The sequence below is a fragment of the Triticum dicoccoides genome, chromosome 3A (genome assembly GCF_002162155.2).
Source record: "Triticum dicoccoides isolate Atlit2015 ecotype Zavitan chromosome 3A, WEW_v2.0, whole genome shotgun sequence".
Taxonomy (NCBI): domain Eukaryota; kingdom Viridiplantae; phylum Streptophyta; class Magnoliopsida; order Poales; family Poaceae; genus Triticum; species Triticum dicoccoides.
Window position 1 is genome coordinate 760,262,049 of NC_041384.1, and position 4,958 is coordinate 760,267,006.

Below are 4,958 nucleotides of genomic sequence, written 5' to 3' on the forward strand. Positions count from 1 at the left end.
TTTTGGTCTATCTCGACGACATCCTGGTCTTTTCGAAGAACAAGGAAGATCATGCCAAGCACTTGCGTTTGGTGCTCGATAAGCTCAGGGAACACCAGTTCTACGCCAAGTTCTCAAAGTGCGAATTTTGGCTCGATGAGGTTCTTTATCTTGGGCATATCATCTCTGCCAAGGGCATTGCGGTGAATCCTGAGAAGGTGTCTACAATTGTGAATTGGGCCACCTCAGAACGTGAAGCAACTCTATAGCTTCCTCGGTCTCGCAAGCTATTGTCGAAGGTTCGTTGAGAACTTTTCAAAGATTGCGAAGCCTCTTTCAAACCTTCTCCAGAAGCACATCAAGTACGTTTGGTCTCTGGAATGTGACATCGCTTTCAACACTTTGAAAGAGAAATTGGTCACTGCTCCACTTCTGACTCCTCCTGATCATCTGCGATGCCTCTCTCCAAGGTCTTGGTGCAGTGTTGATGCAAGAGAAGAAAGTTGTGGCTTATACCTCTCGCCAGTTGAAGCCCAACGAGAAGAACTACCCCACTCATGACCTCGAGTTGGCGACAGTTGTGCATGCTCTTTTGACTTGGAGACATCTCTTATTGGGAAGAAAAGTGGACATCTTCACTGACCACAAGAGTCTCAAGTACATCTTCACTCAGCCTAATCTTAACCTCAGGCAGACTCGATGGGTCAAAATGATTCAAGAGTATAATCCGAGTATCGAGTATACTCCAGGCAAGGCCAATGTGATTGCTGACGCATTGAGCAAGAAGGCTTATTGCAACAATTTGATTCTCAAGCCTTATCAACCCGAGCTTTGTGAAGCTTTCCGCAAACTCAATCTGCAAGTTGTTCCTGAAGGTTTCCTCGCCAACCTTCAAGTCTCTCCTACCTTGGAAGACCAGATTCACGAGGCTCAACTTCTTGAAGCTATGGTGAAGAAGGTGAAGATTGGGATTGCCAAGAGCCAACCCAAGTACAAGTGCTACCGCCTTGATGACAAGGATACTCTCTTCTTCGAGGATCGTATTGTTGTGCCCAAAGGTGATCTTCGTAAGGTTATCATGAATGAGGCTCACAATTCACTCCTCTCCATCCACCCTGGGAGCACAAAGATGTATCAGGACCTCAAGCAGGCTTATTGGTGGACTCGAATGAAGCACGAGATTGCTCAGTTCGTGAATGAGTGTGATGTCTGCAGAAGAGTGAAGGCAGAACACCAAAGGCCAGCGGGTCTCCTCCAACCTCTTGCCATTCCAGAATGGAAGTTTGACCACATTGAGATGGACTTCGTGACTGGGTTTCCAAAGTCCAAGTGTGGCAATGGTGCTATATTCGTTGTCATCGACAAACTCACTAAAGTGGCTCACTTTCTGCCTATCAAAGAGTCAATCACTGCAGCTCAATTGGCAGAGCTCTATACCTCTCGAATTGTCTCGCTGCACGGTATTCCACAGGTGATCTCTTCAGACCGTGGCAGCATCTTTACCTCCAAGTTTTGGGATTCTTTTCAGAAGGCCATGGGCACCAACATCCGCTTCAGCACAACTTTCCATCCTCAAACTAGAGGTCAAGTTGAGCGTGTCAATCAGATTCTTGAAGATATGCTTAGGGCTTGTGTGATCTCCTTCGGCATGAAGTGGGAAGATTGTCTTCCATATGCTGAAGTCTCCTACAACAACAGTTTTCAAGCAAGTTCGGGCAAGGCCCCATTTGAAATTCTGTATGGCGGGAAGTGTCGTACCCCTCTCAACTGGTCTGAAACCGGTGAACGTCAACTTGTGGGAAATGACTTAATCACAGAGGCAGAGGAGATGTGCAAAGTCATTCAAGATAACCTCAAAGCAGCGCAATCGCGCCAGAAGAGCTACTATGATAGTAAGCACCTGTTGGGGAACGTTGCAGAAAACAAAAATTTTCCTACGGTTTCACCAAGATCCATCTATGAGTTCATCTAGCAACGAGTGATCGGATTGCATCTACATACCTTTGTAGATCGCGAGCAGAAGTGTTCAAAGAACGGGGATGAGGGAGTCGTACTCGACGTGATCCAAATCACCAGAGATCCTAGCGCCGAACGGACGACACCTCCGCGTTCAACACACGTACAGTCAGCGTGACGTCTCCTCCTTCTTGATCCAGCAAGGGGGAAGGAGAGGTTGATGAAGATCCAGCAGCACGACGGCGTGGTGGAGGATGCAGCAGTCACCGCAGCAGGGCTTCGCCGTTCTCTACGGAGGAGGAGGAGGTCTTGGAGGGGAGAGGGAGGCGCCAGGGGCATGGGTGCGGCTGACCTCCCTCCCCCCTCTATATATAGGGTCACCAAGGGGGCGCCGGCCCTGGAGATCCAATCTCCCAAGGGGGCGGCGGCCAAGGGGGGTGGAGTGCCCCCCAAGGCAAGTGGGGCACCCCCACCCTAGGGTTCCCAACCCTAGGCGCAGGGGAAGGCCCAAGGGGGGCGCACCAGCCCACTAGGGGCTGGTTCCCCTCCCACTTCAGCCCATGGGGCCCTCCGGGATACGTGGCCCCACCCGGTGGACCCCCGGGACCCTTCCGGTGGTCCCGGTACAATACCGGTGACCCCGAAACTTGTCCCGATGGCCGAAATAGCACTTCATATATATAATTCTTTACCTCCGGACCATTCCGGAACTCCTCGTGACGTCCGGGATCTCATCCGGGACTCCGAACAACTTTCGGGTTACTGCATATACATATCTCTACAACCCTAGAGTCACCGAACCTTAAGTGTGTAGACCCTACGGGTTCGGGAGACATGTAGACATAACCGAGATGGCTCTCCGGTCAATAACCAACAGCGGGATCTGGATATCCATGTTGGCTCCCACATGCTCCTCGATGATCTCATCGGATGAACCACGATGTCGAGGATTCACGCAACCCCGTATACAATTCCCTTTGTCAGTCGGTACGTTACTTGCCCGAGATTCGATCGTCGGTATCCCAATACCTCGTTCAATCTCGTTACCGGCAAGTCACTTTACTCGTACCGTAATGCATGATCCCGTGACCAGACACTTGGTCACTTTGAGCTCATTATGATGATGCATTACCGAGTGGGCCCAGAGATACCTCTCCGTCATACGGAGTGACAAATCACAGTCTCGATCCGTGTCAACCCAACAGACACTTTTGGAGATACCCGTAGTATACCTTTATAGTCACCCAGTTACGTTGTGACGTTTGGTACACACAAAACACCCCTACGGTATCCGGGAGTTACACGATCTCATGGTCTAAGGAAAAGATACTTGACATTGGAAAAAGCTCTAGCAAAACGAACTACACGATCTTGTGCTATGCTTAGGATTGGGTCTTGTCCATCACATCATTCTCCCAATGATGTGATCTCATTATCAACGACATCCAGTGCCCATAGTCAGGAAACCATGACTATCAGTTAATCAACGAGCTAGTCAAGTAGAGGCTTACTAGGGACATATTGGTGTCTATGTATTCACACATGTATTACGATTTTCGGATAACACAATTATAGCATGAATAAAATACAATTATCATGAACAAGGAAATATAATAATAATCCTTTTATTATTGCCTCTAGGGCATATTTCCAACAGTCTCCCACTTGCAGTAGAGTCAATAATCTAGTTACATTGTGATGAATCGAACACCCATAGAGTTCTGGTGTTGATCATGTTTTGCTCGCGGAAGAGGTTTAGTCAATGGATCTGCGACATTCAGATCCGCATGCACTTTACAAATTTCTATGTCTCCATCTTGAACATTTTCACGGATGGAGTTGAAGAGACGCTTGATGTGCCTGGTCTTCTTGTGAAACCTGGGCTCCTTGGCAAGTGCAATAGCTCCAGTGTTGTCACAGAAGAGTTTGATCGGCCCCGACGCATTGGGTATGACTCCTAGGTCGGTGATGAACTCCTTCACTCAAATTGCTTCATGTGCTGCCTCCGAGGCTGCCATGTACTCCGCTTCACATGTAGATCCCGCCACGACGCTCTGCTTGCAGCTGCACCAGCTCACTGCCCCACCATTCAACATATACACGTATCCGGTTTGTGACTTAGAGTCATCCAGATCTGTGTTGAAGCTAGCGTCACCGTAACCCTTTACGACGAGCTCTTCGTCACCTCCATAAACGAGAAACATGTCCTTAGTCCTTTTCAGGTACTTCAGGATATTCTTGACCGTTGTCCAGTGTTCCTTGCCGGGTTTACTTTGGTATCTTCCTACCAAACTTACGGCAAGGTTTACATCAGGTCTGGTACACAGCATGACATACATAATAGACCCTATGGCTGAGGCATAGGGGATGACACTCATCTCTTCTATATCTTCTGCCGTGGTCGGACATCGAGCTGAGCTCAATTTCATACCTTGCAACACGGGCAAGAACCCCTTCTTAGACTGATCCATATTGAACTTCTTCAATATCTTATCAAGGTATGTGCTTTGCGAAAGACCTATGAGGCGTCTTGATCTATCTCTATAGATCTTGATGCCTAATATATAAGCAGCTTCTCCAAGGTCCTTCATTGAAAAACTCTTATTCAAGTAGGCCTTAATGCTGTCCAAAAGTTCTATATCATTTCCCATCAAAAGTATGTCATCTACATATAATATGAGAAATGCTACAGAGCTCCCACTCACTTTCTTGTAAACGCAGGCTTCTCCATATGTCTACATAAACCCAAACGCTTTGATCATCTCATCAAAGCGAATGTTCCAACTCCGAGATGCTTGCACCAGCCCATAAATGGATCGCTAGAGCTTGCATACCTTGTTAGCATTCTTAGGGTCGACAAACCTTCCGACTGCATCATATACAGTTCTTCCTTAAGATAACCGTTAAGGAATGCCGTTTTGACGTCCATTTGCCATATCTCATAATCATAGTATGCGGCAATTGCTAACATGATTCGGACGGACTTTAGCTTCGCTACGGGAGAGAAAGTCTCATCGTAGTCA